This window comes from Dama dama, chromosome 14 (assembly GCF_033118175.1).
Source record: "Dama dama isolate Ldn47 chromosome 14, ASM3311817v1, whole genome shotgun sequence".
Taxonomy (NCBI): domain Eukaryota; kingdom Metazoa; phylum Chordata; class Mammalia; order Artiodactyla; family Cervidae; genus Dama; species Dama dama.
The window spans coordinates 35,227,035-35,240,110 of NC_083694.1; the positions used below are offsets into that span (position 1 = coordinate 35,227,035).

The window sequence follows — 13,076 nt, forward strand, 5'->3', positions numbered from 1 at the left end:
ATAAACACAGACAGGTGTACATATAACTTTACCTACATATGTTAAGATGCTTGAAAGCATCTTTGAAGTATTCTTTAACACTGTAATACCATTTCTTTTTAAAAATTAAAAAAATAATTTACACCCAGTGACGACCCTGAGGGATGGGATGGGGAGGGAGGTGGGAGGGGGGTTCAGGATGGGGACACAAGTACACCCATGGCTGATTCATGTGAATGTATGGCAAAAAGCACTACAATATTGTAAAGTAATTAGCCTCCAATTAAAATAAATAAATTAATTTACAAAAAAAATTTACACCCAGTAAAATTAACGTTTTTGTTGGAGAGAGATATGAGACATTTAGAGAGATATTTAGTTGGAGAGAGATATGAGACATTTAGAGAGATATTTAGACAAATAACCACCATCACAGGATACAGAGCAATTCCAACACCCCAGAAAATTCCTTTTGTGTCCAGACTCTCTCCCCTCACCAATCCCCTGAAACCACTTATCTATTGTCTGTTCTGTAGTTTTGGCTTTTCTGTTGTTGTTGCTGTTGAGTCATTAAGTCGTGTCTGATTTTTTTGTGACTCCATCGACTGTAGCCTGCCACGCTCCTCTGTCCATGGGATTTCCCAAGCATGAATACTGATGCAGGTTGCCATTTCCTTCTCCAGGGGATCTTCCCAACTCAGGTATTGAACCCACGTCTCCTGCATTGGCAGGCAGATTCTTTACCATCGAGCCACTTGGGAAGCCCTTGATTATTTTTAGAATGTTATAAAAATGGAATTGTGTAGTATATAGCATTTTCAGGCTGGCCTCCTTTACTCAGCATAATGAAATTCAGTTTCATTCATGTTTCATGACTTGATAGTTTGATTTTGTTTTTGCTTTTTTAATTGCTGAATAGTCAATATGCCACTTCTAAGAATTTATTCTAATTAAATAATCAGTAATAATTTATAAATGAGTTTCTATCAGTTATATCTATAATTGAGAAAAGCTGAGAATAATCCAAATGTTTAAAAATTGGAGATTACTTAAATAAATAATATATTCACAAAATGGGAGGCCATGCAATTGTTAAAAATAAGAATAGTTAATAGCTTAAAAATATTCATGATATCTTAGTACAAAAGCCAGAGTATAGAACATTGAGATTCAGTTTTATAAAAAAGAGAGAGGAAAAGATAAAAAAGGGCAACTGAAAGTCTTTATAGCAATGTGTCAACTGTAATGTCTCTGGTGAAACTCATGTACCTTTTTACACTTTCCTATTGTATCCAAATGTTAGACACTGAACATAGTACTACTTTTATAGTCAGACAAAAGGAAATTATTTCAAAATTTCTTACTGTTTTAATACTACTGTTCCCACATGACATTTGGTTTAAACAGCAATAGTAAATATCATGTCATTGGAAACTTTTGGATAAAACTACAAAGCTCTGATGGAGAAACAAATGGCTACACACTCCAGTATTCTTACCTGGAGAATCCCCTGGACAGAGGAGCCTGGCAGGCTTCAGTCCATGAGGTCACAAAACAGTCAGACATGACTGAGCCACTAACACACATACACACACACACACACACACACAAAGCTCTGAGATAGGTAAGGCAACCAACATTTGTTGAGAATTTTCTATGTGCCACACATTTTCCCAAGCTTACTTTACTTAATTCTCAAGCTGAGAAGGATGACAGACAGCCTCTCGTTAATCCCCCTTTGTCTTGTAAGCCCTTCACACTGGAATATAATTCTTTCAAAATATTTTCTTACAAGGTCACTGTACAAAGTGATTGATACTATCCTCTATTCTTCAAAAGCTTGCTGATTAACTGATTGCTGAGGGTGGGATTGGAAACTGTCCTTTGATGGTGAGATGCGGGTCTTTGATGACATCTCAAGCAGCACCATAGTGAAGACTTCCAGGAAGGATCTAGACCATGGGACCTAGAATCACTGTGTGAGGTATCCTTAACTCTCATTCAATCTATCCTCAGCAAGGTGTAAACAGATATTTCAACAAAGAACCAGAAGCTCTCTTATGGGACTTGTGTCCATTATCCTTCATTTTGAATCTAAACATCGTACCAAATTACTTGAGAAAATGCACCAAATTATAAAACAAATATAACCTATCCTGTAATGTGTTAATTTATCAGAAAGTTTATGAAATGGAAGGGATGAGCATTAATTGCACTTTCTCAGGAAAAAGATCAGGAAATATAATCCTTTTGAACTGACTTAATAGTTTGGTTTTGGCTTATAAAGTCCTTTGCAGTTTTTCTAAGCTATCATTTTAAGGAAAGGAAAACTTGATTTTTACAAATTCCTTCCTCTGTTAATTAAAAATACCCTGAGTCTTCCTAGGAGTTGATGTGCAAAATAAAGTTTCAGATAGATGTCCTTCTTCTGATGATCACAGAAGTAGAGTTTAACATTTAGGAAACATGCACTTATACTCTCTGGAGTGTTATTTATTAGGAATGCATCGCTGGTCACTCCATGGAGAGTGCTAAGACAGCGCGGCTGAATAATATCTTAACCCCAGTTGGATGTAAGTTTAAAAGCCTTAACAATTATAGGGTAAAAAATAATGCAAGCGTCATTTAGGCAAAGCTCTTAGGCCTAGACAATTTCCAGAGCTGAGTGACCCACGGAAGGTCTGGAACTTCACTTCAGTGACCATGAAAACTGTCATTGTAATTGGCACCTGGGTTTGGTACCGAAAAGCTAGAGGAAAAGAATACAGTTATAGACCACAATAGGACAGGATAGATTCCCTCTGTATGTTGCTCTTTACCCAACACTTTTATCATTACCAAGATGAGTATATAAATCACTCCCTGATCATTCTTCATATGTTCCCCAGATTGTAGTTCATTTCCCTGAGCCTCAACTTATTGTACTTTGCTGGACTGTAAGACCAGAATGTGATATTGAAACCAGGCCCATCTCCTTCAGAGCTCTACTATTTATATTACTCAACCTCTGTGGTTGTGCTGGGTGCCAAATCTACAGATGAGTTTTTCCACCCCCATCTAAAGCACCCAGGATTTTTAAGCAAGATAATACCCTTTGTTACCCCTGAGTGGCTGAGTACAATTTAGGGAAACCATCAGGAAGCCCATTTACCTGGTTTGGGTAATTTTGAAATCCACACCATATAACACATGCAGTGGCTCTGTGCCGCTAAGATCCTGAAGCTGCGTGGGACCAGGTGTATATGTTGTCCTGACAACTGAGGGGTACTTCTACCTGTTAGTGCAAGTGCTATGATTGTGGCTAAGTACACATTGCCCTTTTTTCCCTCCCAGGTTAAAAAAAAAAAATTGGGGCTTCTATGGTGGCTCAGTGGTAAAGGACCGACCTGCCAATGCAGGAGATGAGGGTTCCATCCCTGAGTTGGGAAGATCCCCTGGAGAAGGAAATGGCAACCCACTCTAGTATCCTTGCCTGGGGATCCCATGGACAGAGGGGCCTGGTGGGCTATAGTCCACTGAACAAGAGAGAGTCGGACATGACTTAGTCACTAAACAACAACAGCAAAATCACTAATTGTGATCTTTCCTTCAAGTTTAACTTGAATGACAGAAAAGAACACTTCTACGAATAGAAGCACTTCTAGGCCCAGAGGAGGGAATGGCGGAGAAAAGAAGTAGCATTTTGAAAAGTCTCTTGAGTTGTAAGTGGAGACACAAAGGAAGCCAGAATTAAAGAGATCCTTTCATAAAACTGGTAATAATTAGTATTGGTTATAATTTAAATACTTGATTGCACCAAAGTATTCAAAGAAAGCTGTGGTTTGGTTGTGTCTCCAGAAATTACAGAATGTAAAACAAAGTTGGAAAGTTGCAAATGGACCTGATTTTGTAAAAGGAAGCAAGCGCATTTGAAATTTAAATAGCCAGTCATGGAAATTATTTTGCAAAAAATAATTTATTAGGGGAAACAGAAAGAAATATGACTGAAAAAGAATAAGGTATCACATATGTTTTTTACAAGACAACATAAAAGGGAGCTTTAAGGATGCCTTCCAGGATGTAGTAATAATAATCAGTAATATATGCAGAGATTGGGCCTGATGGGTGGAAGCAGGAAAATAAGTAAACAATTACACATTTGAACTAGATTTCATCTTAAGGGGGAGGAGCCAGGTGACAGCTTTTGCAACAAGACCTTCATGTTCTTGGCATTTCTCATCCCATCAAAAAACCATGTCCACTTGGAAAATGATTCCAGTGAGGTCCTGGTCCTTCTATGGCCTTTGTGTCTGGCAAGAAGTTCTGAAAAGTACTTCCTTTCAAACCTTACACCCTGAACTTTCTGGAAACTTCAGCTCTCCTTGGAAGAATGAGATATTTATTTTCATTCTTCTCTGCCAGTTCCAGAAAAGTTTAGCACTGCCAGTGGCTGATGCCAGCTATACAATATTTTTTTTAAGATTATTTATTTATTTGGCTGCAGCGGGTCTTAGTTGTGGCACATGGGATCTTTGTTGCATCATGCAGGATCTTTCATTGCTATGCATGGACTCTCTAGTTCTGCCACGTAGGCTCTGGAGCTTGCAGGCTCAGTTACTGCAGCATGCAAGTTCAGTTACTCAACAGCATGTGGGATCCTAGTTCCTCCACCAGGAATTGAACCTATTTCCCCCGTACTGAAAAGTAAATTCTTAAACACCGGACCACCAGGGAAGTCCCTCCAAATATACAACCTTAATACAGCATGTAAAGATCAAATATAGATCATTGAGTCAACAAAAATACTGACCAAGCATCCTCCATGTGTAAGGCATAATATCAGAGGTATATAATTGAATTTAAGATACAGTTGCAATCAAGAAATCTACAATCTAGTTATAGAATAGACATTAGATGTTAACTCTTAATAGGTATAGTTAGTTTTTCACAGAAATAAACATGAATAGGATGATCAACAAGGACCATCAAGCTCAGGTAAAGAAGTGACAAATCCCCAGGGACTAAAGAGATCATCATGCTTTCAGGAAATAAGGGGACCTGAGAAAGCCAACACCGAAATTGGATTGATTATATTCTTTGCAACCAAAGATGGAGAATCTCTATAAAGTCAACAAAAACAAGACTGGGAGCTGACTGTGGCTCAGATCATGAACTCCTTATTGCCAAATTCAGACTTAAATTTAAGAGAATGGGGAAACCACCAGAACATTCATGCATGATCTAAATCAAATCCCTTATGAATATACAGTGGAAGTGAGAAATAGATTTAAGAGACTAGATCTGATAGAGAGAGTGCCTGATGAACTATGGACAGAGGTTCATGACACTGTACAGGAGACAGGGATCAAGACCATCCCCATGGGAAAGAAATGCAAAAAAGCAAAATGGTTGTCTGAGGAGGCCTTACAAATAGCTATGAAAAGAAGAGAAGCAAAAAGCAAAGGAGAAAAGGAAAGATATACCCATTTGAATGCAGAGTTCCGAAGAATGGCAAGGAGAGATAAGAAAGGCTTCCTCAATGATCAAGCCAAAGAAATAGAGGAAAACAATAGAGTGGGAAAGACTAGAGATCTCTTCAAGAAAATTAGAGATACCAAGGGAACATTTCATGCAAGGATGGGCTCAATAAAGGACAGAAATTATACAGACCTAACAGAAGCAGAAGATATTAAGAAGAGGTGGCAAGAATACACAGAAGAACTGTACAAAAAAGATCTTCATGATAATCATGATGGGATGGGGTGATCACTCACCTAGAGCCAGATATCCTGGAATGTAAAGTCAAGTGGGCCTTAGGAAGCATCACTACAAACAAAACTAGTGGAGGTGATGGAATTCCAGTTGGGCTATTTCAAATCCTAAAAGATGATGCTGTGAAAGTGCTGCACTCAATATGCCAGAAAATTTGGAAAACTCAGCAGTGGCCACAGGACTGGAAAAGGTCAGTTTTCATTCCAATCCCAAAGAAAGGCAATCCCAAAGAATGCTCAAACCACCACACAATTGCACTCATCTCACATGCTAGTAAAGTAATGCTCAAAATTCTCCAAGCCAGGCTTTAGCAATATGTGAACCATGAACTTCTAGATGTTCAAGCTGGTTTTAGAAAAGGCAGAGGAACCAGAGATCAAATTGAAAACATCCACCGGATCATTGAAAAAGCAAGAAAGTTCCAGAAAAACATCTATTTCTGCTGTATTGACTGTGCCAAAGCCTTTGACTGTGTGGATCACAATAAACTGTGGAAAATTCTGAAAGAGATGGGAATACCAGACCACCTGACCTGCCTCTTGAGAAACCTGTATGCAGGTCAGGAAGCAACAGTTAGAACTGGACATGGAATAACAGACTGGTTCCAAATAGGAAAAGGAGTACATCTAGGCTGTGTATTGTCACCCTGCTTATTTAACTTATATGCAGAGTACATCATGAGAAATGATGGGCTGGATGAATCTGGAATCAAGATTACTGGGAGAAATATCAATAACCTCAGTTATACAGATGACACCACCCCTATGGCAGAAAGTGAAGAAGAACTAAAGAGCCTCTTGATGAAAGTGAAAGAGGAGAATGAAAAGTTTGGCTTAAAGCTCAACATTCAGAAAACTAAGATCATGGCATCTGGTCCCATCACTTCATGGCAAATAGATGTGGAAACAGTGGAAATAGTGGCTGACTTTATTGTTTTGAGTTCCAATATCACTCCAGATGGTGATTGCAGCCATGAAATTAAAAGATGCTTACTCCTTGGAAGGAAAGTTATGACCAACCTAGATAGCATATTAAAAAGCAGAGACATTACTTTGTCAACAAAGGTCCGTCTAGTCAAGGCTATTGTTTTTCTAGTAGTCATGTATAGTCATGTGAGAGTTGGACTATAAAGAAAGCTGAGCGCTGAAGAATTGATGCTTTTGAACTGTGGTGCTGGAGAAGATTCTTGAGAGTCCCTTGGGCTGCAAGGAGATCCAACAAGTCCATCCTAAAGGAGAACAGTCCTGGATGTTCATTGGAAGGACTGATGTTGAGGCTGAAACTCCAATACTTGGGCCACCTAAGGCTAAGAACTGACTCATTTGAAAAGACCCTGATGCTGGGAAAGATTGAGTGCAGGAGAAGGGGACGACAGAGGATGAGATGTTTGGATGGCATCACCAACTCGATGGACATGGGTTTGGGTGGACTCCGGGAATTGGTGATGGACAGGGAGGCCTGACATACTGTGTTCATGGGCTTGCAAAGAGTTGGACAGGACTGAGTGACTGAACTGAACTGAAATGAGGAAGGAAAAGAGCAAACCAGCACACATTCTTGATAACCTTTTATGGGTTCAGGGATGGAGTCTAGGAGTTTGTTAATAAGTATCCCAGGACTTCCCTGGTGGTCCAGTGGTTAATACTCCACTTTGTAACGCAGGAGACCCCAGTTCGATCCCTAGTCTGGGGAGATCCCACATGCCGTAGGGCAACTAAACCCATGAACTGTAACAATTGAACCCATAAACCTGAGAGAAGACAAGAGGAGCCACTGCAACGAGAAGTCCCTGTTCTCTGAAACTAGAGAAAACCCGTGTGCAGCAATGAAGATTCAGTGCAGTCATTAACAAGTAAAAAAATATAAAACTTGCAAATTATTAAAAAAAAAAAAAAAAAAAGTATCCCAGGTGACTCTGACCCACATTGTCCAATGGTCAAATACTGAGAAATGATGCCTGGAATCTCCATGTATTACATAGAAAACAGATGAATAGAAGAAGGTCATGTGGTAAAGTTAAAAGAGGATGGTATTTGGATCAAGATACTCTTGGATAGTTATAAATGTTGGCTCTATTACTTAGTGACCAAAGAAAAATTATACAATCTCTTTGTTTAAATTTTTTTAACCTATAAAATGGAAAAGAAAGCACCCACTTGGATTGTTTTCTATCAGTTTTAAATAAGATAACTGATATAAGAGTCCAGAACACTATGTGGCATGTAGTAAATGCTCAGTGTTAATTGTTTCTTTTTTTTCTCAGATTGAAATTGTTGACAAAATGATACCAAGGACATTTGATAGTTAATGCTATTTGAACTGAATAGAAGAAAACTTGATGATAAAATAATGCAGGCCTTAGGTCCCTGGGTCAGGTAGATCCCCTGGAGAAGGAAATGGCAATCCACTCCAGTACTCTTGCCCAGAAAATCCCATAGACGGAGGAGCGTGGTAGGCTACAGTCCATGGGGTCGCCAAGAGTCAGACACAACTGAGTGACTTCACTTTGGCTCTAAAACTGACCCCCCCCCCACTTTCTCAGTGCACCTACAAATTAGGTTATTTTTAACCTTCCCCTGACAACTGCATTACATAATGATTGCCCTTGGACTATGAATAGAAGTGTCCACATGCTAAGAGACAGGTCAGGTTAATCTGGCTCCAGGTCTGGTGCATGGACTGGATGGCAGACTCTCACTCTTAGACACTGGCTTTCTATACTGGGAAACTGCAGTTTATTGGCTCTTTGTGCTTTTAGGGAAGATATTTTCAAGTATATACTGAGAAAAAAAAGGAAAGGTGCCATGAAAAAGATGAGATAAAATTAACAATGATTTTGAATAGATTGTACTAATTTGTTGTTATTTTCCCATCTAATTGATTGACAATCAGAATGAATTTGGGGTTCTAGTGGTATTACCATAATATAGACCTCAAGAGATGAATACCAGAGCAAAAAGCAATATTCTTCTTACTTAACAGCTGCTCAAGTGTTCATTGAACTTAATGACATCATTCTGAACACATGGTCACCTTCATGCTTCTCCAAGATCTCTTGATAGCTCACTCCCTCTACCTCATCTTTACCTTAGTCACCTCGTTTGGCTTAAATATTAACTGTATGTCTCACCTTAATTTGGAGCAAGTGACTTCTGCTGGGTATTCAGGAACTGAGACAAAAATGTCTGAAAGGGCAAAGCTTTGTTAGCTACTCCCAAGACTCACAAACAAAACACACTTAGGGTAGTAGTAAACATTCTAGAAGAAAAATCTGTTTTTATAAATGTTGATCTTCTTTACTCCTGATATGGATCATAAGGACCATTTACCATATAGTACAATGCTGCCCACAAGCGTGATTCAAGAGTACGTGTTACTTTAAGCTTAGGTACATGAGTTATGCAGTCACTCTCTCAACATCACCAGAGGGATAAACAATCCTGGATGGGAAGCCTGAAGCACACCCCACGTGGGAAATCACTCTTTTATCTCTTCCCACTGGAGTGCACCTCCCAAAGCAGTCACTTCTCCATGCCTTTGAAACCTCTACAACTCTCTGTATCCTTATCCTTTCAAGAAAAAGCCTTTTTCTTGAGTCTCCCAGGCCTCCTCTGACCCTCGAAAGGTTGGCTCAAGAGTTAATGATTAGAAAATGTGAAGATGTAGAAAGAAAGAACAGCCTCTGGGCCAGAAAACTGGTAATAAGTTAGACTATAAGGCAGCTACATTCTCTGACACACAGTTCTAAGTTGTTTTGACAGAAGCAGACTCCCACCAAATAAAAACTGCTGACCTCAAATATGTAGACCCCCGACCAGTTGAAACCAGAAGATTGGTGATGCTTGAAACTGCACCTTGACGCCAACCAATTCAAGAATTGTGCATGAGCTGTTCATGCACCCTGCAGTCCCCTCCCCCACGGTGCCTTTAACAGTCCTTTGCCTGTGCCAAGACACAAAGATGGTTTTTAGGCACACTAGTCCACCGTCTTCTTGGTTAGTAGGTTTTCTCATATAAAGTCATTTTCTTTGCCTCAGCACCTTGTCACCTGACATATGGCTTGGCATGCAGTGAGCAGTCGAACCTGAGTTTGGTAACACACAAGAAAAGCAGTGTGGTTTGGTGGTACAAGCATGGGTTTGAGGGCTGATGCCCCTGGCTGTGGTCCAGGTTTTGCCTGACTCTTCTTGCTTGGGGACCAAGATCACGGCCTATAGTCTATACTCTCATTTTCTCTAACATTTTATACAATTATGGAGTTGGGATAAATGTTCACTAAACTCTCCTTCATCCCTAGAAGTGATTTTTTTCTAAGGTAAACAAATCTGGATAACTAATATTAGATAACATATGATTTTCATTACCTGCAGCCATTTGTCCTCTAAGTAGCTGGGAACACTGAATTAGCAAACACTTAAACATGCTCTTAGGGGAAGTACAGAGTTAGGTTCCTGCAAGCCTCAGAGCACAACATTTTCATCAACTGGTCAATACATAATCTTGTTTTATGTGTCTATTTAAAAACTCTTTATTTTATATATTTTGTTGATTTAATAACATTGAATGCATGGCCAACCGCACTGTAAATCAGTGCCTGAATGAAACTTCTTTAACATGTGTATTTTCTCCACAGGGTATACTACAGCCTTCTTGTGCTCGGGAACACAGCACTTCAGCACTCCGCTTGGGGACCGTTTCAAACAGATTAAATCATGGACAAAAAGTACAAAATGCTAAAAACATGGCATTAACTAGACTGTGGAAAGGACACATTAACAGTTTGAGAGTCGAAACAAGAAGGCAGAGCATCACCTTGTCTGACCTCAGCTGGGAATGCGTGCATAGGGCTATTCAAATTTCTTGACACTTGGCACACGGCTGCAAATGACTATGAAAGCATTGCAAATATTTATTTGGAAGTTACAAATAAATTCTAACAAGTAGGCAAATTTGTAAATACGGAATCCGTGAATAACAAGAATCAACTGTACCAATGTAAAATAAAAATTAAATTATTGTGTTACTTTAAAGTTTCTTGCTTCTAAAAGCAGCAGACTTTCTTCCAAATCTTGACTTCAAGCTGCGTAGTAATCTCCTTGATTCTGTTATGTGTTGGTTAAAATTACAACTCCATCTCACAGATGGTGTGTCCCCAAGCAATGCAACCACCATGCCAGGATAACTCAGGAGTGTGAAACTAAGCCTGTAGTTGCCCCACTGGGCTGTCCCGTTCCTGCGCAATTACTCACAGAAAATATGTTCTCCCTTCAGGATCTGTTAGCTAAGTCCTATTCTTAGGTTCCGTGGTGGAATTCTGCAAATCATTCTGGGACCTTCTGGAAATGTTGTTGTTTAGTTGCTAAATTGTGTTCACATCTTGGTGACTCCTTGGACTGCAGCACACCAGGCTTCCCTGTCCTTCACTATCTCCTGGAGTTTGCTCAAGCTCATGTCCATTGAGTTGATGATGCCATCCAACCATCTCATCCTCTGGCTCCTCTTGCCATCAATCTTTCCCAGCATCAGGGTCAGTGAGTCGGCACTTTGCATCAGGAGGCCACAGTATGGGAGTTTCAGCTTCAGCATCAGTCCTTCCAATGAATGTCCAGGTTTGATTTCCTTTAGGATTGACTGGTTTGATCTCCTTGCAGTCCAAGGGATACTTAAGAGTTTTCTCCAGCACCACAAATTGAAAGCATAGATTCTTTGGTGCTCAGCCTTCTTTTTAGTCCAGCTTTCACATCCATACATGACTACTGGAAAAACCATAACTTTGACTATATAGACCTTTGTCTGGAATTGTAGCAAGTGGTTATAACTGTCAGCTTTTAATTTTGTCCTCTAAGAGTGTTATCTGAGGATTAACTGGCTGTTCTTTTACCACAGTTCTTTTGTCTCAGAGATAGAATTGATGACATTTTACCCTTATCCCCTGTATACAAGCATGTTTCAATGCTATAGCCTCAATTAGGACATTCCTGTGTGGTCTACCACAGTGCATGTACTGAAGAACCATACTATTCACTATTCCTTTTCTATAGGGCAAGAAACATTTTTTATTCCTTTTGAAAGTTTCCCTGTATTCCCCAGGATGTCTGTAGCAGTGCCTGAGGTATAGAGCATACAGTACACACTGAAATTGTATTCTTTTTAGCCATTAAATTTCCCCAACATTTCTAGCTGGAGAAGTGTAGTTAGAGGGGAACAGCATTGTGGAGCACTTTAAGACCTGCTAAGCACTGCTTTATATTATCTCCCTTAATCCTTAATCCTCAAGAATCATGCAAATTATATATTATTATCTTCATGTTTTAAATGGAGAAACAGATTTGAAAGAATTTACATAACATGTCTAAAGTCACAAAGCTAGTCAACAAAGAGCTATGACTGAAACTTAGAGCCTGTTTTTTTTTCACCACCTCCCCACCCCCCTTAACCAGGGCCTATGGCTTGGTTTAGGGCTTCCCTGGTAGCTCAGCTGGTAAAGAATCCACCTGCAATGCAGGAGATCCCAGACAATCAAAAATAAACAAATAAATTTTAAAAATTTTAAAAAAGAAAATGAAGATTAATGAAAGTAAGTGTATCACAAATTGAATGTAACACACACAGTATCAGACAACTCTAAACAGTGCATAAAATGGATTTTATGTCACATCAACTTATCTTTCAAGCAATTACATGGCCTCCAAATTATCACACAAGAGGACAAGTAACTGGCATTCTCTTCTCTCCATTACTACCTGTTGGACATTGTAGGTCTGTCTGGAATTGAGAAAGTAATACAACTCTCATTATAGAGATGATGTTCAGAAAGCTTAATATTTCCCAAAGATTCTCGTGTACCAATTATGTGTCAAGCATTGGTCCATTGTTGACCATGTACCAATGGTGTACTCTAGACCTCTTAAGATCCCTTTCAATCAAAAGTTTATTATCTTTTGTGGCTATTCAAAGAATGATTAGATTCTACCAGCACATCTAAACCCATTAAAAGTCTTTGGAAGTATATATAAACTCATGAAAGAGATTTTTTTTTTCCCTTTTGACATCTGCTGAAACAATTCCAATATTCTCAGAGTTGAAATTCTTTCCCTTTAAGATCTACTTATAACAGTTAGTTCATTGATCAGAAATCATGAAACCCTTAGAACTCTGCTCAATGTTATGTGACCGTCTGGGTGGGAGAGGAGTTTGGGGGAGAATGGATACATATATATGGCTAAGTCATTTTTCTATGCACCTGAGACTATCACAACTTTTGTTAATGGCTATACTCCAATATAAAATTTTAAATAATTTTTTAAAAAGAATGGAAAAAGGTAAAATAAATAAAGTTGATGAAT

At 39.1% G+C, this 13,076-nt stretch overlaps 1 long non-coding RNA gene across 1 annotated transcript in view; it reads left to right on the plus strand.

The window, feature by feature from the left end:
* LOC133069609 (uncharacterized) overlaps positions 1–10,731 on the plus strand; it is a 78,776-nt gene extending 68,045 nt beyond the window's left edge. The window contains exon 3 of the long non-coding RNA XR_009695911.1: positions 10,364–10,731. This is a non-coding gene — a long non-coding RNA (uncharacterized LOC133069609). The remainder of the gene's footprint in view (positions 1–10,363) is intronic.
* The last annotated feature ends 2,345 nt before the right edge of the window (positions 10,732–13,076 follow it).